A 24,130-nucleotide genomic window follows, 5' to 3' on the forward strand; every position below is an offset into this window, starting at 1 on the left:
CTATCTGGCAGAGAGCTAGACTTGTCGACTTTGTTATTGGATTCCTTAAAAACTTCAGAATTACATTGTTTATTATTTTTTTAGTCCAAGCATTAAGAGAAACATTGTCATTAAAATTAATTTTTCTGGAATCAGTTCGTAAGATGATGTCAAGTACCATCACTTTTGATTAGTTATCAACACTTATTAAATTGCTTGCATTCATGATAAGTAGTAGTAAATTCTGTAAGATATCAACAAAACTTTTTTTTGATACTATCGCTAATGACTCAATAACTACCTGGAAAGGTTTTGAATACTACAACAGATTTCAAGGAGGGCACTAATTTAAAAAATACGATTTCAATTTTAAGTCTACAACAGCGCATGCAACCGGTATTTGCCCTCGACCGACTAGTTGACCGCACCAAGATGTTTTTACTGCCAGGCTTCTGATCATAGATATACAAGGAATAGACTGCTTATTCGAATAAGGGTCTGTAAAACTTACGTAGAAAAAGAAGGAAGTTGATATAGACCAAGTGCTGAGGGGCAAAAGTAGGAAAAAAAAATACCAGCCACAATTTTTTTACTTAATTGAGGCACCTTATGATTCATGGAAATCTAAATTTCATTTTCTTTATTGAATCTATATTGGTCTTAGTTCATTATTTTAATGAGTTTGGTTAGTATTTTATGAAAGCTGCGTAACATTATTTACGAGCCTCAATCCAGACCAATCGATAGAAACTAGAAAGTAATCACAGAGAAGGGCCATTTGTAACAAGATTAGCATTTATTATTACCTAAGAATTAATTTTTTAAAAAATGGACCCTCCACACAAAAACAGTATGTGTCAAAATTTTGCTTATCGCTTTTTAAGAATAATTCATGCTATAAACTAAAGGTGCTACAATTTCCAGATTGAGTCGAAAAGGAAAAATGACATTTCTCTTGTCAAAATAGAAAACTTCACTGCTTAAGTAATGCTAACCTCACCTACTTGCTGTGTGCGCTATCTACGCTTATTCCTGCTATTATGTATCTTATTCTCGTTATTTTTTTGTTCCTTGCTTTTATTGCATTTGCGTGCAAAGCTGCAAAGGCCCAACCGACCGATCGAGCACAAAAAAAACGTACCTTAAAAGCAACGTTGTTTTACCAAGTGTATCACGCACATATTATATGACTCAAGAACTGAAGCGCTGCGCAACAGCAGCGGCAATATTAGCGTAAGGACTTTATAAGTTACTACCGTAATAATAGTGTAATTAGAAATTCATGATGAAAATTGCTTAATAAATATGCTCATGCATTAATAAATAGATACAAATTTTTGTTTAATAATTATTAACATATTAATTATGTACACACTAACGCTGCCGTTGCACGGCGCTTCAGTTCTTCAGTCATAAACTATGTGCGTGATACACTTGGTAAAACAACGCTGCTTGAAAGCTATGATTTAGACTGCAAAGTATGGGGATGGCAACCTTAAAAACTGATTTTAGATGGCGCAATCGGTACTTAGGGTATTGAGTAGGTATAAAGAAGTGTGGCTGAAGACGCCATTTTGGGGACTGCTTAGGTGAGAGAAGCGGTGGAGAGGGAAACACAGATTCACACGCATACATAAATACATCTCCGCTTGACTGATTGTTTTCTCAGTTAGTCCCCAAAATGGCATAGTCCATGAGTGACTTTCGGACAGCGTTAGGATTAAAGGATTTAATGTCAAAGCTCTTTCCTTAGACAATTATGTATATAGCTACATATTATCTACTGATAAGGTTTCGTCAGCAGTACCCAACCAAGTGCGAAAACTCAAAACTTTTGAGCTTATAACACAAGTTCCTATCACCTCATGACCCGGAACGCTTACTGGCGAATCATTTAAATATTAAATTAATAATCAATAACACAAGCGCCCGTCACCCGATGACCCAGGGTGCCTACACGTGAGAAAAAGCCCGTTCTATCCAGGCTTGTTCTCCCTTATGGCTATTCCTTATGTCTCATATTTTTACTTACAACAGGCCTCAGAGAATGACAGCAGGTATAAAAGGCATAACATATTAATGTACTTTTTGAAAAATATCTGTCTGTCCAGCCCGACAAACGTTTTGAAAGGGAGGACGGGGCAGAGGAACCGGTGAATATGGCCTTCGCACGCAAATGCTATAAGAGCAATAAGTGAGGAAAAAGCAAATAACCCTGCCTTTTGGAATACCCTCTTAATCTATCGATCGATGTTTGTAAATGTAATTTTTATCGTCTGCAGTGCACATGAATCTGAGATTAATTTCTAAGATTAATTTGCTAGTTCGCTATCCCTATTGACCACTCGTTCATGTAAGACCAACAGATGAGGCCCGAGGGTGGTAGAAAATCTAAACAAGCTGCCACTTTTACCAGAATTTAAGAACCTCATAATTTATAGAAATCTGAAATATTTCTGTCATATTTCATTCTGGTGAAGAGTTATGTGGTACTTATAGTAGTGCAGTATGGTCATTTTTTATAAACTAGCCGCAACTTAGATTAACTGATAGAAGATATTATGTTGCTACGTAAATATGCCATGTGCGGCTAGATTTTAATCTATCTTTTACCGAAAAATCGCCCTCCAAAAAAATAAATATTCTAATTTTATGTGTAATCTTATCTACTGTGCGTTATCTATTATCTTAGATAACTATGATAGATAAAATTAGAGCTGAATGAACGGCGTAGAAATGTCATTTTCCCCCGCTTTATATTAAAAAAACCAACTGGCAAAGTTGTGGCTTGGTTTTGATTATGTTTAGGGGGTTTATTTTTTGAAGGTCAATTTTCAAGTAAAAGATAAATTCTTATATTGCCACTCATGTCTCACGAAGCTCGCAACATTCCATAGTTTGTTAATTGGTCTAAGTTGCGGCTGGTTTATAAGACCGACCACATGGCACTACTATAATAATACCACATACATCTTTACCAAAATAAAATATGACAAAAATATTCAATTCTGGTAGAGAGTTATTCGGTAATTGAAGTAGTGCTATGTGGTTAGCTTTATAAACAAGCCACAACGTCAATCAGTGGACAGAAAATAAAAAGTTGTACCAACAAATGCTATTTGCAGCAAGATTATTAATTATTGTTTACTTGACAATTGACCATAGATCCATTTTTAAAGGTCAAATTTTGAGTAGAAGATAAATATTAATTTTGCCACAAGTAAAATTCTTTAATACAAATTTCTTTTTCCTATCTGTTGGTTTGAATTACGGCCAGTTTATGAATTATGTAACATGTCACTACTTCAATTATTATATAACTCTTTACCAGAATGAAATATAACAAAAATGTTTTGGATCTCTATGAACTGTTAGGTTTTTCAATTCTGGTGAAAGTAGCGGCTGGTTTAAATTTTTTACCACCCTCGAGCCTCGGCTCTTGTCCATCGCTAAAGTCTAGGTGTAAAGAGACACAGGACACAGCATCAAGCGCTTCAGTCAAACTAGTTTACTGACCTCTATCATTTGCAATGCGCTAGAGACGGACATAAGTACAATGCTCGAAGCTGTCTCTTTTTACGCTTGCTTCAGCCTTCAGCACCGCACGTAACAACTATAAAGAGATTAAAGGTAGTGAGCTGCAGAACTGTTGCCTTACGGTGCAAAAACTGCGAAGCGTATATATCTATACATAAAATTTGCCACGAACAGCAAGTTAAATCCTGTGTTAATCTTATGGGTCGTGACAGCCAATCAGCTACTGTTCCGCGTTCTGCTGCTCACTCATAGAGATATTATAAATCTATATATTTATGATATCTCTATGTGCTCACTCTCTTAAAGCTCACTATAGTAACAACAAGCAGTCTATATTTTTTATATGTGTATGTCTATAACTAGTAAATTTTTTTAATAATGTTAACATTATCCGATATATATTGATTGAAAAATCTATTTCTTAGAGAGTTACTAATCAATAAACTTTAAATCAGTGAGAAGTCTTGACCACTCCAAATAATAAGGTTGTGTTCGTGATTGCCCGTCGGCTTCCTAATGGCTTCTTACCATCAACATAATTATGACTTTTATATTTTAAGTGATATTTATGTTGACGGTAAAAAACCATTAAGAAACTGACGGGCAATTGCGAACACAGCCTAAGGCTATAAGTCAATTAGAATTAAGAGGTAATATTGAACGTTGTTTAAATTTTTGTTTTATAACTACGAAACATCTTAAGAGATATATCATAAGAGTCAATAAATACAAAACTCTTAGCAATTCTTAAACAATTTTTTGAATAAATTTATTTTACAAAACAATCGGTTTTTTTTATTTCATGACCTATTAGGAAGAAAACTTTTTTATTTAGAATTTGTTGTCAATACATACTCTTTAATGCCAATATATTATTTTATGTAAGGACTGGTACAGTTATTGAATGTATAAACGTTTACAAGATAAAGTTCAATCAAATATTGAAATTAAGTCTAGTACTTAATTCTAGGAAATGGTTAGCAAGATACAGGAAATTTATAAGATTGGATAAAAAGTGGTTATTTTTTTCTAGCAGACAGAATAAAATGTCATGTATACAAAAATACTGTAAATAAAATTTTTGCTTTTAGAAAAAGTAGTTTTACTTTACTTTAAACATTTACGGTAATATATTTAGAAGAATGTTTAACCATCAAATGATTATGACTATGTTTACAAGGAAATGTATATTCTCAAACAATATTTTCATGAAGTAAAATATGAAATACAACTTCAATTAGTCAGAAACTTAAAGTATGATTTAAAAGTTCCATTTTAATGTACATGCTTGGAAAACATTTGTTTTTGCGGTGGAAACGTATCACTGTACTGCTAATGATATATTGGTCACTACTCCTTTTATAAGATATAACTTATATATTTTACAAGTGGCTAAGAACTTTTAATAAGGTGTTCTCACAATAACTAAGACTTCTGCAGAACAACGTCACAAATTTAAATAATATAAAATGATACAGTAAAAAACGTAGTACTTTTATTAAAAACACCTAATAATTACGTTAAATCTTTAAGGTAACCTTTAATATTTACAATAAACTTCAGTATCAACTAAGCCTTATCTTATTAAGTGATTTACAATACTAACGAATTTAAATATATATAATATATAAATATCTGCAAATTTTTTATTTACTTATAAATATTTACGTATATTTTAAATATATCCGATTATTTTTGTAAGAGTTAAATGACGTATAATGCCTGGTCCACACAATAACCTTTCTGTCTCTATCACGACTTATGCAGACAGTCCTCATAACTATCTTTGCTCTTTAAAGAATTCGGAAAAGTTATGGGGACGTCTTCATAACTCCTTAAAAGTCCACATAAGTCCCCTTTTAATTCGAATATTGTCGGCATAAGTACCTATCTATAAACATATATTTGTGTATGGATTGCTTTTCTTATTCCTCAACGTTGGTATGATGATTTATAGCACATTCAATTATAAAGAAATGTGATATTTGCTATCTTGTTATGCAGTCTTCTGTTAACAAAACTTAACCAATACGAAAATCTGTAATCACACCAAAAATTCTAATAATTTCGTTACTTACTAAACTCTTATTTATTAATGTTTCTATTACTTATTTAATTTTATAAGAAATATAAAATAATTTTAATTGAATCTGACATTAGTGGTAATACACCCCTTCACTAATTTACGCTGCAGCACGTATTTCATAAAGTATTTTTTTTTTAATCTTTGTTAATAACTCTACACGATAACATTTTGGCTTCATTATTGTTAATACTATTCAATATTTTTTGAATTATACATGACACTATTTTGTATTTACATTTTTGGAAGACTAATAAATAAAAATAAGGTTTAATTAGGTACGCTTTCAAATGGTGCTTCACAATCCCCTCAACACTGGCATGAAAATCATGGCACGATCAGTCATAGACAACCGTGGGTACTGACTAAAAGATTCAATGTTATTTATAAATATATACGTCCATACATACACATGGTAACGTATGATAATACAAACATTATAAATATAAATAATATTTAAACTCTATTTTCCCCTTAAGGTTGGCGTAATACTCACGGCATGAACAGTTATTGACACTCATGGGTACTAGTAATGCGATCCATTTGTTACGTCTTATGTTGGAAGTAGTATTTCTGATTAGTGACCGGATTTTATCGATAGGATATAAATTGTTATCACAATTTTCAATTATGTCATGATTCGGAAATGTTGTATTTTTATTTCGAATGGCACGTAATTTTTATTATGTTATATATTATATTAACATGAAAGTCATTTAAAATAATATTATAAATGTATTCGCTATGTGCAGTTATCCTAAACAGCACAAATTGCACGGTAAGAAGGAGGCGATGCTGGATAACACGATTACATAGCCTTGTATGGGCTGCAAACTTTGTTAATAGTTTTTTGTAGATTCAATCTATTTTTGATACTTAAAATATGGATTTTCAGTGTTAAGAATTTGTATTAAACTAAAAACAATTTTTGTTACATTATTTATTTATACATTATTTTATTGAATATCAATACTTTAAGTGTCAAAAATGTTTCAAAACTACAACAAACAATTAACCAAGTTTGCAGTTCATACAAGGCTATATATGGTGACAAGCACTCATACGTACTCTGAAGAAAGCATACAAGGCTGCACGATCATTATCACCTATCAAGAAATAAGAGTTGAATATCTTCTCTCTTCAACATATAATTATTTTACATGTTAAACATAACAATTGACAGGTTAGTCAGATAGGATCCTTAAATACATCTGTGCACACTCACTGTTTGGCATTCTAAAGATAATTAGTTTTCTATTTATCAATAAAATTATTTTAATTATGTTGGCTTAGAAAGGTGTTAATTAATAAATTCTTTTTAATTTACAATTAATTTTCCTCAATGTAACCTCTATTTATTTCTTGTATATTTGGAAATGTGTATCTTTTTTTTTTTTTTAGTTGTAAGAGAAAATTATTGGTGCAAATATTTCCATCAACCAGAGATCGACTAAATATATTTTACTCTGACCTAATAAGTTTCTTATTCTACCAATTTACAGCTACTTAATTTAATTTACAAAAGTTAAATGTTTTGGCACAAATGCATGCCAAACAAAAAGTTGTCAGACAGCTTGTTTTTTATGAACTTATTTTAATCTAGGAGAAGTGATTCCAAAAAGTTTTGATTTAAGTAATAGTGAATTTAATATAATATCAGAACTAGTAGATATAAGAGTTAATGTTAAATTGTGGAATTAAATGTTTTTTTTTTTTTTTAATTTCGAAAAAAGATTATTAAAAAAGTTCATACACACATATAATGTTACATAAAATAACTCTCTTGATAAAGTAGAAAACCTTAACTATCTCTGGTAAGCAAATTGGCAGATCGTCACATAACAGCATATTAGTAGAGTTGATAGACTAGCTGAAACGCACAAGGATGAATTGAGATCGCTGGATCAACAATTAAATAGTAAATCTTACAGACTACGCCAGCCACTTAAAATCACAAATAAGTGATTGTATAGTTTTAACCCTTGAATACAAATTTTTTTATCATGTCATTTAAAAATAAATATTCTTTAAGTTTTTAAAAAGAGATGGCTGTGTGAATAAAAAGAAGTATTCTTTTTTACCTATTTTTTACCCTATCTAATATGGGCTTTACAAATACTAAATAGTTCATTTAAAAATTTCAAATAATAATTGACATATCTTTCAGTGCATTTCAATCAATCCAGTAACTCATCTTAGGAGACGCTGTTTTAAATTGCTTCATGATACAAATAGCCGATAGCGTGTAACATTATCTACTTCTACACGCTCAAGGATACTGAAATAGTTAAAATAAAGCCGTTATTCAAGCAGTCCTTACATATCTTAAAGGCGTGGAAACATCTGACACCATCTTGAATGCCTTTAGTACATCTATTAGTCAAAATTTTTCTGCGAAACTATCTTATAATGACATATGAGCTAACAGCTATCTGAGAAACAAAATAATTTCACGTAAAGCTGATTCACAAAAAATTTTAATATCGTATTTCATAGATAGCTGTAATATAAGAGAGGTAGATCTTAAAAAATGAGTAATGAAATAATACCTTATGCAAACCTTACCAGATAATCAGCTTAGAAGCCCTTGATAAGAGTTCTATTTTAGAAGTGATAAATTAAAATGCCAATTAGTATAGCTGTAGTTGTATAGAATTTAAATACCTGCATACGCAGAACTTACCTTGCAAATCGTGATTATTTTCTATTAGAGTTATGAAGCGTTTATATTAACCTTTATTTCTTTTCTTTAGAGTAGTATCACTGTTATTGAGTAGAAGCTTAGAATTATTCTTAGGTTTTATAAGAGGTTCATCCCTCCATGGTTTAACTCCATTTCCCAAGAGAGGTTTGAAAGGGCTTACTACTGGCAGGCCTGGGTGAAGTTGTAATTATTATTTGAAAAATTAAGATACAATTTCATTCAAAAAAATTATTAATTTTTTTTTAACTTATGACAATTGTATTTTTAAGAAACCAACTATTGTGTTGAATCGTAATTAATACTTTATTTCAAATAGAATTTCTAAAATAATGTATTTTAAATCTAAAAACTTTCAACAACAATTATATTTGGTCAATACATTGCAAATAATTAAAAAAAAAAAAATTATAATCAAATAGAATATTTCAAGTTATTTTGTCAAGTATAAATGTTTTCTAAACAATTAACTCAAATACAACTATACTTTAAATTTTGTATGTAAAGACTTAATCAAATGCAACACAACTTCGAATATTATATTTTAAATACTTGAATCGATGTATTTGTATTGTATCAAAGTAATTCATATACTATAATCTAATGCGAATACAATTATTTAACGTCCTTAAACTGAAAAATTAAGGGCTCGGTGAAAAGGGCACGGAAATCAAGGGCACAATTTGGAACCCTGAAAGTGAGAAAAAGGTTTCTCTCGTGTACATCCCCTTCTCTCTCTCTCTCTCTCTCTCTCTCTCTCTCTCTCTCTCTCTCTGCCTGTCTCTCTTCAACCTGCTCTTGTGTTCAAAGTTTGTTCTGTGTTGTTGACAGGCCATGACCACATATCTGCTGAATAAAGCTGCGAATTTGTGGAATACGTAAGAAAAAGTTACCCCATATATAATTTACTAGTAAATTCATATTCATATTTATATAATGTACTCCGCGCAAGCAGATCGAAGACTTTCATGTTCAGAGGTATTCCAATTAAACGTACCGCATAAACGAAACAATTAATGAAAATAATGATAGCAAGACTACATGGTAATTATTTCTTAAATATTGATATATTTTTATTGATACAGTGAAAGTTCGTTAAAAAGGTATGGTTTACCGTAACAAAAAAATGTAGCAATCATACTGAAATTCTCCAAGTTCTGATCACCATAATTCTGGTAAAGTATGATTTGCCTGTTCTTTCATTATCTACGTGAGCTATAGAGCCTCAATTTGGCCACAAATATACCTTATGCGAATATAGGTTGTAAAATGTTTTTAAAATACTTTGATCGAATACATAAAATTTTATATTTCAAATAAAAATCATTTTATTTAAAATGTTTTGTATGAAATATTTGTCATACATCTTTTTATATATTGTATTTGATTTTTTTGATATCTTAATACTATACATTGAAAATACAATTGTATTTAATTCTTTTATGTAACACGAAATAACTGAAAGATTTGACTTTTAAAAAGCTTATGAATATAATAAAATTAAATATCTTGATGCTTTAAAATTCAGATTTTTTATTCGAAAAGAGTAACTAAGTGCTCACATTACTTTAATTAGAACTTCGAATAAAGTATCTCAGACTATTTCAACTTTAACAAATACTGCCCACCTCTGACTACTGGTATAATTGGAAGCTCATGATATATCTGCCTTTTTTCAGATATCGGGTCTGCTGAACGAGTGATATTGGCTATTCCTGTCTTATTTTTCTTAGTTACAATTTTTGTCTCCATCTTGGTCGTACTGCTTATTTCAGATATTTCTTGACACGGTACCTTTGATAATAATAGGTTTAAAATCATATTGTAAATACTTACTTATACGGAATTCTTAAGCCCTTACAAATTTTGTATTAAAAAAAAAAATTAATAAAAATAGTATACACCGTCCCTTTAAAATTAGGAAGTGAACATAAGGTTAAAAGTTCTGAACACGATGACTCCCGAATTAGACGTATACTACTTCAAACCGGCACGTTTAGACGTACTAAATTATTTAATGAAATAAGAATTTATTTATAAAGAAATTAACATAAAGATTAAAAATTTATTACTAGATTACTAACAATATAAATAAAGTTTGAAAACCATGATTTCTTCCACTTTCAATAGATCAATACTCTATCCTGTAATTAAGAATACACTCCAGTGAAAATCATGTTAAAGAACGTAAATTAAAAGTATTTAAAAAATTATGCCTCTTAAAACCTGAGTAAATAATTTTCCAAATATATGATAATGTTTTGCTAATTGAAATTGTCATGAAAATTGCAAGTCTAATGAGTTGTCAATTGAGAATTTTTTGATCTATAAAATTAAAATTAATGTCATATTATTCCGTAATTGCCACATTATTCTAACTAATTTTAAATTTATATTTTTGTAAACTACATATTATTAGGTGAGGATAGAAAAAAATGCTAATGATTTGAGGTGATTTGATAACAACTTTGTAACATCAAATTTGATAAAATTTTTAAAGATCCTTTATAACATTACTCAGTCTATCATTTTGAGTTCAAGATCATGAAAGGGTTAATTGGAAAAAAAAGTTAACTACATTAACTAGCAATATTTTTGCCGAATTTGAAAAAAAACAGACTTTTCTATGTCTATTCTGATACTAATAAGCAATTTGCCTACTTTTTAAGATTGTTATGTAATATGAAGTATTATCAACAACACACAGTCAGAAGAATCCATGTTATTTGCATTAATGTCCTCATAAAGAGAGAAGTCATTACATTTTGTTTATTCTACAATCGCCTTTATATTTAAAGTTTTTAATTTAGGAAGCCTGAATACAAACGTAAGAATTTTGATGACGTGTAAGCACTTATTTAATATTTTTATTTATTGAGTTAAGAGAAGCTAAGCATTACAAATAAAATAACAGCTTTATTACATTTTTTATTTTAATAGCAATAAATTTTAAAAATAATCTTTTTACTTTTTATTTTTTCGTTTTTCTGTTATTTCCTTTAATTTTTGATATTATTTTTCTTTCAATGTTTACAGTAGTCATACATTTTTCTTTAACTATAATAATCAAAAAGAAATATTAAAAAATAAATAAATTGACTAAATAATTTTTTAACTTTAATACGTTGTAATAATTATTACATAATTAATTATAGCAGTCGAACACAACTTTTACCTATTTCAATACAATGATTATTTGGAACATATTAACTAGTTAATTGATTTTTTTTTTTTTTAATAATAATGTTAGAATAAAATCACAAATAAAAACATATGACAATCATCTGCAGTATATAAGAGAAAGTGAGAGTGAGGACACTATTAAAAATTTTTTTACATAATTATTATCAACCACTAATTTTGTCTAACTTGTAATTATATTTCTACAAAGCATGTACTGAATGTTAAAATACTTACATTTATGTTTTGGGTCTCAGAATCTACTTCCTGTACTTAGTTTCGAATATCATCGTACACATTCTTTTTAGATTCATGATTTTAATGCCGCTTCTTTTCTAATGTTACTGGCGTATTCTTGAATATTGGTACTAGTGTAGTAGTTAGAGAAAAGACGTTTGTGTGTTTTTTTTGTTTTTTTTGTTTAAGTGTGTTTGTTTGTGTTGAGACTTCTTGTCAACTTAAAATTAAATTTGTAAAATCTAGGTAAAAAAGAAAAAGATTGATATGAATAACAAGAAAAAAAATTATATATTGTATGAAAATATCATTAATATATTTAAATTTAAGCTACAAAGTAGACTGGAACATTAATACGTGTCAGTGCTTGTGCTTGCCATGTATGCTAAGTATACAGTATTTAATTAAAATAGGATAAAAATGAGATTATCAAAAATTTAAATTCCAGAGTGAAAGAAACAATTATGCAACAAATGTTACGAAAATCTTAAAAAAATTATAGTCAGTGCTGAACTTACAATCAGAAATGTATAAATAATAAATAACAACAATTTAACACTGAAAGCTGAGTAATATTTAGTACAACTTTTGCCTTTAAAGAACAATTTTACTATTAAAAAAGAAAATTTGTTTTTTAAAGACCATATGTACGTAAACAGTTTTTGTTTTAATTTTTCATAATATAACAATTAATTGGAAATATCTCATTAGGTACATACTAACATTTCTAAAAATTTTATGTTCATATGCTTTTACTTGGTGGAATCTTACAAATAAGAACCTTAAGTTCTTTCAAAAAAATTTGAGGAAAGTTATTCTTCCATCCATCTGTAAGAAAAAAAAACACAACGAATTTTTATTTCTTTTACGACAAATATTTGTTAATAACTTATAAAAAAATAAAATGGAAACTGATTTTATTGTAAAAGTGAGCTGTACAAGTTTATAATGTAAGCAGAAAAAAACAAGTTAAGTCTGCATAAGAATTAAAACCATTTGTATAGAAAGAAAAACTTCATTATAGGAACTATTGACTAATAGATAGTTTTTAAAGTAGTTCTTTTTCATGGTCACGTTAAAACTATTACTAATTCTATAACTCAATACATGATACCGTAGAACTGAATACAAAAAAAATAATCGGAACTATATTAGTTAAATATTTACTACTTAAAATTAAAGTTAGTAAATAACACAGATATAAGTATAATTAGGACCTAGTTGGTAAGAAGTGAAAGGCTCCAGGCTTGATGATACAAAACAATTAGTTTTTTGTACATATAGTACACTCTTTTCATTGCTTTTATTAGAAGTAGCATTTTTAAAAAATATTATATCACAACATAAGCCTAAAAGAAAAAAAAAATTTCATAAGAGAGGTTTTATACATCATTCATAGTAGAATAAGTTAAACATACATTGTATTAAAAATTTGGATTGAAACCCTTAAAAAAGTAATCCTTAGAGTCTTCTACAACTGTTTTCGATAATTTTGAAATTAAAATATCTTGTTTTTGTTCAGCTTTTTCCATATCTAAACTTTTTGTATTAGCTGTAATACGAAAATTTTGTTTAAAAATTTAAAAATTAAAATAATAATTTTTTGATTACCTTTTTACATGTATATTTTAATTTGTTGGGTTTGGATTTTCATTAAAGGCAAAACAAATGTTTTTTTATTATGGGAGTAAACGAATACTAAAAAAGTTTGTCCTTTAGTTACTTAAAAAATTATCTGAGGTACGATATAATGTGAATGTAGCAAGAGTTGCAGACTTAGTCAGATTAGCTATGTTACAGATGAATCTAGCTAGGATCTTCCCTCGAGTCTCATTGCTGGATTTGCACCTCAGTGAAAACTGGGAGTAAGCTACGTGAGCTCTTTAGGTGTGAGAATTGTTAAAGCCACTTTAAAAGGTTAGAGAAGAGCAGTACTAGGGATTTAGAAGGGTTATTAGAAAAGGTTTATCATAGGGACAGAAGTTAATGGGATAGTTGGGTAATAGAAGATGGGGCAAGAGGGTTACTATAGTTGTTTTTCGGAATACAATTAAAGTGATCATATGTTCCACTTTTAATAGGACAGTCTCACTTTTGAACTGACTCTATATATCCACTATAGCTATTTTTTTTTTTTTTAACGCAGATCATTAATCTTTCTACGAATATAACAAGTATTTTTGAACTTGAAGCAGTAGCGTGCTAAAAACTTCTGTGATCTTCGAATTTTAGGTACCATCTTTTTCTTTGAACTAGGTGTCTCATACTTTAAAAATTAATAAAAAAAAAAATTTGAATACTCATTGAGCTATAAGCCGCAACCTCAATATTTTTACCTGAAGAGCTATTAAATCAGTCACAATATTAATTTACATAGGTACTCGTACTTTCATTTAAAAAATCAAATTGTTTTCCAATTCGATTTAAAGCACATAGTAGTACCTTTAGGCTGAAGATACATGCAGCAGAATACAGCCGACGAATGAAGAATGACGAATGGGAGTGACTAATCACCATCTGTAAACTACGAATCGTTCATTCGTCATTCTTCATTCGTCAGCTCTATACCGCTGCATGTATCTTCAGCCTTAATGTTCAAAGTGTGTTCAGAAAGTAAGGTGAATTTTTAAATTTTGTAGGCAAAGAACATTCGATTATAAATTTTCTTGTTTTTGTTTTTATGTCAGTACACTCGTCAATAATGTATGTTTACAGTTTAAACTATGTAGTATGTTTTGTTTGTTTGAGAAAGTCATAACGGTTAGAAGTGTTTTGCATATTTGGCGATTTTTTACATTAAAAAAAAATAAATAAAAGAATTTGTATCAAATTTTAAAAAATAAACGAGATTCAGTGCTCCAAAATTCTTGAAATATTTACAATGACCTACGGTCAAACTGTTCTGAGTAAACAAAGTGTTTACAAGTAGTACAAGTTCTTCCAAGATGGTCGTAAAGGTGCCAAGGACGAGCCTCGTTCTGGACGCTTAAGCACGTCAACAACAGATGAAAGCACTCAAGCAGTGAAGAAAATCGTTTTGGAAAACTATTGATCTGCTATTAGAGAAATTTCTAAGGATATTGGCACATCCGTTGACTCGTGCCATAAAATTTTTTCGAACGCTTTGGGCATGTCAGCGAAGTTTGTTCCGAAACTGCTTAATTTTAACAAAAAGAATCGTCACAAGAGCATTGCTTGTAAGCTATTGACAGACATCAATGATGATCCTGATTCGCTCAGGGTCACCACTGATGACGAATTTAGTGTATATGGTTATGATACTAAAACAAAACCCAATCGTCAATGAAAGAGTGCACGCGAGACAAGACCAAAAAAGACACCAAAAAGTTTGATCAAAAAGTTTTTTTCTCCGTTTTCCTAGATTACTGTGGCGAGGTGTATCAGAAAATCTTACCATATGGTCGTACGGTCAATAAATAGAGTGATTTTGAAGTTAAACGGCACTTGCAAAAATAGTATGAAGAAAACATCCGGAATTATAGAAAAACAATTCATTGTTTTTTCACCATGTTAATACCCCTGCTCACTCACCTTTGCAAGTAAGAGATTTTTCGGCCTTAATGACACTACAGATTTGCAACGGTTGAGGAGATGAAGACTGCATCGCTGGAAGAGTTCTAGGCTATATACCAAAAAGGGCTTAAGAGAAGTGCTTCGTGGAGTGAAAAAATCGTTGGTACAAGTGTATTGTATTTAAGAAAAATTTCTTTGAAGGAGACAACATAAATATTGACATATAAACATAAAAATACCAAGTCACCTTACTTCCTGAACACACATCGTATAATGCAAAACAAGTATGAGGTTTAAAAGCAACGAAGTGACATTGAAAACCTGACACGATCTGTGAAAATGGCAAAGGGAATTTAGTATTGGATATGATGGTGCTAGTGATATTGAGAAATATTTAAAGTAGAAAAATATAGGCTTGCTGAGTAATCTACAGCTTTAAGCTCATACATGCTTGATAAAAAAAAAAAAAGGTTCAACAACTGCCAAAGATACAAATATAGTAACAGCAGAAGATGCTTAGACATGTCACGCAGTGTAAGAAAACCCCATCGTATGGTTGAATGACTGCACTTTTAATTTCAATGAAAAGTATTTTATTTTATTTTAAACAAAAATGTACATCTTCCCGTACAATTCAAAGGCTATCGTTCTGAATGTGATGAAATAAGTGGCAGCAGATAAATAAAAAGAACATCTTTGCAAAGCTAACTGTATTACTCTATTGACGTATGTTTTAAACTATGATTCTACAAAATTATTAACTATTTTGATCCACTTTATGCTACTTTACAAAGGTGTGGAAGTTAGGCTTTTAGAATTTCGTGAGCAGCCAGGAGAATCATGGATTATTATTGTTGAATTTATGAAAGATGTATTATTTTGCGATTATTTGAGTAAAAGAGTTACAGCATTTTGTAGAAATAATACAAAGGAAAAAAAGAGAGGACAGAAAAAGTGTTTCCTCAAAATTATACGTATTATATGAGAAACAGCTCATCACAACTAGAGGTGAAGCTCACAGAGTTTACAATACGATTAAAACAGCTGCCGATTGTCTTCGTGTTGATTTTACATGAAAAATTGTAAAAATTTATTCGTTTTTTTAAATCTACACACTGTCAGTAAAAGCTCCAAGAAAATTCAACTGACACAGAATATTAGACATTGGTGGGCTACAGTCATATAAGATGGCTTGTGATAATGCCTGCTGGTAAAAAATTTTAAAAACGATTGATACATTACAATTTTTTTTTTTTTACGATCGATAAACGTCCTACTATTCTTAAAACCTTTTTTAAAAATCCCTTGTAAAATAAAATTATTAGCTGAAAATCTTAAATATAGTACAAACATACAAAAAAAAATGTTGGAATTTACAAAGAAGCTAATGTAGTAACAATAAAATTAAGTAGTTTTAAAAACTTAACTCATAAAGCAGCCAGAGAAAGTATGGAAAACAAAGATAATGTAGTATTGAGATAAAACAATTTTTGATAGCGATCCAGGTTAGGTGTTAGGAGCGATAAAAAAAAATAAACTCTTAAAGATTAGAATACTTCTATTTTTGAAGTTTAATTTTAAGTAAAGGTTTGATTTCCGAAATTTGATAACAGCAAATAATTTTATAAAAGTATGCAAAGCATGGCTAGATAATAAAGTTACATTTAGTTCAAAAATGAATTGTCAAAAATCCTTATGCGAAAAACATGGCAACAGGTCCAGCCAAGGTAAAAATTTTCAGCTGTTAATGTAGCTACAAAACAGCTAAGAATATAGCTGTATTTTTGTATTTTCTAGCTGTAATATTGTGTTTTTTGAGCTAATGTTTATAGCTGTTTTTTCCACTTAAAATTTTAGCTGAAAACTATGTACGGCTACTTGCTCATAAATTTAGTAGACTCATGAGTGGTCACTATACCAATAGCAACATCAAAGGTGGGGAACTCAGCTAATTGATTAGCTTTTAAAGTTGATCAAATAAAATATTATTATTGTCAAAAATGTATTTTATAATAAATGAGTATAAATTATAACAAATGACCTTAGTCTCCTGATTTTCATGTTGCCATTTGTACAGTAACACCCAACATGGCTCCTAAATTTAAGTACATTCACGTGTATGCAAATAAAACTTTTGACCAGCTGGACGCACATAGATTCATAACTGAAATTTTTAAGCTAAAAAACAGCTATAAATATTAGCTAAAAAAACGCACAATAAAAACAAACACATAAATGTAGCTAAATTTTGAGCTGTTTTCTTAGCTTTATTAACAGTAAGCTAATAGGGGTGTTTATTAAGAATAATAATAATTTGGGCAAAGAACAAGAATTAGAAATTTGTGTTAAAGAAAAAGAGTAAAATATAATTAAGAATAAGCTCGTATAATTGGCTGGTTGGTTTACAAATCTTTTGATTTAAGGGATGTCTTGGTTAAGTGCAAAATCTAACAATTTCTATGAAGCTGCGAATATAATTATTGGGAGAGATTTAAGAATAAAAACGAGTTATTTTATACGTTTTTTAAATTCACAGGTTGGTAAGGTACGAAAAAGGAGTAGTAATGATAAAGTCACAAATGGTAAAGGAGGAAGCTTGGTTTGATATTACGGTAGTTGACAAGGAAATCGATTTTCTATAGATTTTCTCGAAACTTAGCAAATAATTACATTTTAGTGTCCTTCACACATCAGTACAATTTCAACATAGGTACTGCAGCTGAAAACTAAGATATTAACTTACAAATTTATGGCTTTTATCATGGGATGCCTCTGTTACGCTGATGTGAGCCATGCAGTTTTAAAGATTACAAGAATAGTTTTCTATACATTTTTAAAGAAAACTAACTTTTGAATCCGTGGAATCCAAGGAATATTTTGCAATATCTCATGATGTTCCTTCCGCTACTGGTTTTTGAGGAATTTTAGTACAAACATCGTGTATTTCGAGCGAACGTAACCAATTTAGCAGACAGCTTATATATACAATTTGAGACATGACAACGTCGTTCGCCCTCGTTGTATATATACATCTACTACCGCTACATATACACGTCATTCATGAACTCAAAATATAATTTGAAACTGTGGAATGTAATTCGTGTAAATAATAAACTTATTAATAAACAGAAAAATGTGCAATAAAATTATCAAATGAATAATCAAGTATATGATTACAGAAATTAACCAAAATATATTTGTATTACAACAATCTGTCAAATAAATTCTTGAACAATGATTTTTTATTATCAAACATTGTAACAAGTAAAACACCTATTTCACTGATAAATTTCGTAGAAATAACCAGTACATATGGTATTAGTTTTTTAAACTATATTTTAACTTTTATTTTCCATATTTACATTTTTTTTTAAAAAGTCAGTAACTGAGCAAACAATTTTTTTGTTTCTTGTGATTCTAGCTTTACCGTTGATTATTTCTGAAAATAAGTTTTGTATACCTTCTTCACCACTTACTGTGTAAATATCTACAAGTGAAGTATATGTTTTATTATTTGCCGACAGTCGTTTCAACATTAGTAGTGACAAGACTTCTCGAAGCTCTTTCAGAAATTTCAAACCATGACTACTTTTTTCAGACATTTAAAAATCAGTGTAGTAATTATAAAAACTTTTGCATGTATTAATTAAATAATCTTCTGCATCGAATGCAAAAATAAGCTGTTGTAAAATTGTAACGTCAAACAGTGCCTCATGAAAACTTCCTTGTTCTTGTGGTTCTAGGAAATCAGTAGCTAAAGTTTGTAACTTGAACATTCCTTGTCCGTTTCGATCTGGTAACATGTAACGAAACACTGATAGGGAATCAGAGAAACCAAAAATTATTTTTTCAAATTGATCCAGTAAATTATTATTAATAATAGCCTTTAATAAATGTGGGACATCAAAACGGGCATTGTGAGCAAGTAAAATATGTCTTTCGTTTTTCAGGAATGAATTTAAAAATGTCAAAAATTGTTTCAAAGCATCAACAATATGTACAGCGTCCAATTTTTTATCATGATGATATAATACTCCATTCATGTGATGTAAACCATTAATGATAGTAGTATTTTCAGTTATAGTTCTGGTCGACGTAATATAAATATTAAATTTTTTATCATCACACGTAGCACCAATTAGTAATATATCATCTTGCATAGCAAGACCCGTGGTTTCAATATCAAAATATACAAATTTTAATTCGTTGGCTGATTTGAAAAGACTATTATCGACTGTGTTTTTCAGTTTTACTTCGATTTTGTCAAAATTTATGTTTGACTTGTAAGTAGTACCCTCTTTTTTTTCTGTTTCTTTCCGGAGCAATTGCTTTTTTTTTTTTAATTGTAATCTTTTAACTTTGGTTGTTCTTAACTTAGATTTAAGCGACCTCATTAAGTTACTAGTACGATCACTTTGCAGAGCAAAGTTTTCAGTATGAATCCCAGGTAATAAACCCAAATTTTTTTTGTATTCTAATATACATTTTTCTCCATCATTTTTAACACAAACGCTGTCAGCAACTAAAATATCGCACGATGAGCTTTTGCTTAAGCACTTATTTTTTGGAGCTTTATGAGCAACGATATTGTTGAAACTTTCGTTTGGCTGACTAGATGCTAATACAGAGAACTTATAAGCATTAATTGCATACTTTTCGAAAAATTTTACAAGCGACTCGTACAAAGATTGCTCAGAAATAGTAAAGCTGTGTTTGTATTCGTTACTGCACCAATCACCACAGTTCTCGTGCCTTCCAAATAGGTGATCAGCAAGCTTTCTCTATACTTGAGCTAAATTTTCGCTGTTTCCTTGATTTTGAGCAATCGCATAAGTAAAACACTTCTTGACGTGTGCAATAGCTCCAGGTCTATTCAGTTGCTTATGATGAGCTTGCATTTTGTATAGTTTACCCGTGAAATTTTTTACTAGGTGGTTTCTGTCAGCTAACTTATGAATATATACATCTGGTTTGTCGTTTCTTACAGCAGAAATCATACTACTATCTTCGTCTCCAACAATGACTCGAACTTGCAGATTAGTATCTTGTAAGATTTTACTATGATTGATTAACTGAACTCCTGCATCAGCTTCCATCGCTTTTGCACTTCCGCGGAAGTTAAGCCGGCAATCGTGATCATCTTTCTTACGCCCAAGATCACATTTGGCACATTTACGGTTTCTCGTTGTAAAATCAAGAATTTTTTTTGATAGATAACCGATGATGCAACTATAGCCATTTAAGCTATCATAGCTGCGTCCATTTCCTCGTGTACTCCAGCCTGTGTCAAAAGATACTATAATATTAACAGAAGCGTCTACAGTGGTGTTCGATAGATTATTTTGCCCCAGGAAATTTTCCTTGTTTTCTATATTTAAACTCTGTACACATAGTTGAGGATTACGTGGCGTGTCTTTTTTTCTGTTGGGATTGGATTTCTGGATGTACGAGGAAGGAGAATTATGTCTTGGAGTATCTTCTTTGTCAGGGTAGGAATTCTGGAGGCACATATAAGGATATAGTACGTCATCGACGATGTTTTGTGGTCTGTAATACGAGATGGCAGTATTTAATTTCAAGTAAATAAATTTTATTGATGTACATTTATTATAAGAAATTATTAAATGTAAAAATAGTTCATCAAATGTAAAAATAGTTTTTTGCATAAATAATGATTTGACAATACATTATGCTTAAATACTCCATAGGAATTAATTTTAAATGTATGCAACAAAAAATAGAAATAACAAGCAACTAAAAAGTATTTAACAAAAAAAAAAAAAAAAAAAAATCAACTTTGTAATAGTCTACTTGACTCTTCTGCAGAGCGTACTCTATAGTAATAGAGTAAAAGTGACTAAATTAAAAAAGTCTTACAAAGTAAAATACAAATCATCGCCATTATTAAGTACTAAAATATTTTCGTCCATCGCTGCTCTTCTACAACTATTTTTTGCTTCGATTTCAATCAATGTCCCAGCCAGGTTTTTATATCGTCGATAAACACTCTCAGAAATAACTGGTATATTTGCACAGGCAAGCATTTTATTTAAACTAGTTCTTCCTATACCGGAATGAACAGCTCCTGCAATTTAATATTATTTTGTAAGAATGACCTTTTTCCTACAAATATACTGTTAAAAACATAAGATTTAAAAGACATGCAATTTAAAAAAATTACCTAGTATAAGAGCCTTGTTGGTTTCAGAACACTTTTTATCAATTTAACCAGTATCAACACGGGTTTCTTTCTCACATGTTGTACAGAGAACCATTAGTGTAGAGTGAAATCCTATACGGTTTTTAGTAACAATATTCTGTAAACTCAAAATTTCTTGACAGTTTCGACAAACTAGATTTTTTCCTAATTCAACCAAATCAACGATTCTTCTTCTTTCTTGACTCTCTTTTATGTGTACAAACGGTTTTTTTGCCTCAAATACGTTTTGATTATTTTCTAAACTTATGAATCCTTCCTGTAAAGAACTTTCTCCTACTTCTGATGGTTTAGCAACTTTTGATCTTTCTTTCTGTGCACATAATTCTTTACGAATCACTGCTTTCTTTGCTTCATTCATACGATTTACACAAGTACTGTATTTCTTACCTAACTTTTTTGTTACAAATTTTCCGTTCTTCAATCTTAGATTATTCATGTTTTTTTGCAAAATAAGCTGGCTGAGCACAAATTAAGTAACACGATAACCTAATTCTCAGAAAAAAGGTAAATAAAAATAATATACATGTATGTATACACATACATATGTATGAAAATGCAACGTTGCCACGACTGCATCTTGTCAACTACCTTAAAGAGATTGTGAATAAAGCAGTGATAAAGAAGAAAGTTTATATTTGGTCATGGAAATTCAGAGAAAAAAGTGGTAGAACAAAGCATGTAAAGTTTAAAAAAGACAGGCCTTAACAGCGTATTATACATAGAGAAAAATATAAATTACTGAAGATTTTTATTTGTAAGATAGAAGAAACTATAAGAAATTGTATCAGAAGAGGAAAAACATTTTTCACAAATGGAAGAAGCTTGACTTTGAAGCTTAAAAAATGCAATGTGTGAAAATTGTAGCAAAAATGATATAACACTAGTATGATTAAAAGAATATTTTAGTATTCTCACAGAGAGTAGCAAGGAAAAAACGGTGGAGAGAAACAGATGTGCTCACATGGTCAATGTAGGATCAAAGCATTCAAATTCCTTAAGAAATTCTATCATTAAGTAAAGAAAAAACAAGCCTGATTGACGTTCCAAATGAAGTCTGGAACAAAAGTAAAAAAATTTTTTTACGGATCTCAAAAGTTTTACAAAAAGATTGGCATGAGAGAAGGACTTTTATGGAATTAAAAAGTAGCAGCTATTGTTCTTGTGTACAAGAAACAGATAAAGATTTACCAGTTTATTATAGGAAAATTCTTATTCTATCAACAACTAATGAACCTTTAGGGAAAAGACTACTTGAGGAAATAGAGGAAAAAGAGATACTGACAGAAAGTCAGGCAAGGTTCAGACAAGGATTGTCAACTATTGGCTATATGAATATTTTGAACTACGTAAGACTAAATGCGACAGTAAAGAAAAATGAAGTATGCTAGCTTCGAAGACTTGAAGGCAACTGTTGCTACAATTCGGAGAGAGACACTTAGGGAAATTATAAAGTAAGAAGCTATTAGTATATATTAATTTGAAAGAATAAATACAATCATTAAAGAAACTAAAATTTCTGTCAAAGTAAAAAATTTAATGTCAGAAAAGTTTCAAAGTAAGAAAAAAGTCAGTTAAGGCTGCATTGTAAGTTCAGTTTGGTTTTGTTTATGATAGCATCATTGGAAAAAAAATTATAGATTTTAAGGCAATGAATATATGAGGTGTGTCCGTAGAAAAATGAGTATAACTAAGTGAAAGTAATAATTTAGCATAATTTAATGATGAGGTCTTACTAGCAGTAATCCTAGATAAGGTAGGTATGACGAAAAATTTCTGGTTGGATCTAAGTTAATTTCGAGCAAGGAAAAAACAACTATTTCAGTTTTATGTTTAATAAATAGAGTACTGATAATGATTAAATACATAATAGAAAACAATCATGGATAAAAATATTATATGTTTAGGAGCAAAAATCTTGGAATACAGAGAGAAAAAATATGATGTTTTAAAACCCACCTGTACTCATCATATTTTTTCTGAACTAGATAGGTTTTAAACTAGATTGTCTTACATCAAGATATTTAGTTTATAGAAAATCTGATAGTAAAAAAATACGAATTATTTAACAGCCTAAGTAAAAGCACTTTAATAATAAATATTTACATCAGCTATGGTAAAGCAGTGTGAACAGAAGAAAGAAGTTACATTTTTATTTTAAAATTCAAAGATTACATGATAAAATAAGAATTTCGAGTCTAAAAGAATTATATTGACATTTGCATAAGAATAACTTCGAAAAAAATTAGATATGGAAAATTTTGTTAGCATTACAGCTATGATTGCATGCGGTAACAAAAGCAGAAAACAAATATTGGTTAGAAAAGTAAGATAAATTATATAATAAATGCAAGAAAGAAGTTTTTGCCTAAAATAATAAAATCAGAGGTCCGGAATAAGTTTCAAAAGGCAAAAATAAAATAAAGTATGAAAAGAATGGTTAAAAAATATATAGCTTGTAAATTCGGTAGTATTTAAAGTATAAAATTATTTAAAAAATATGAGAAACGATAAGATGCTAAGTATGAAAATTTCAACGAAGCCCCTAGTTGTTCGTAATTTAATTTTGCATTAAGCCTGAAAATAGATGGATTATTCTATCGAAAATGGTATATTTCATGTCCCAGTCGTTAATACATCTGGCTTGCATCTCATTCTAAAA

Source organism: Copidosoma floridanum, unplaced genomic scaffold (genome assembly GCF_036245765.1).
Source record: "Copidosoma floridanum isolate Cflo_tuat_1 unplaced genomic scaffold, Cflo_Japanese_pri ptg000004l, whole genome shotgun sequence".
NCBI lineage: Eukaryota > Metazoa > Arthropoda > Insecta > Hymenoptera > Encyrtidae > Copidosoma > Copidosoma floridanum.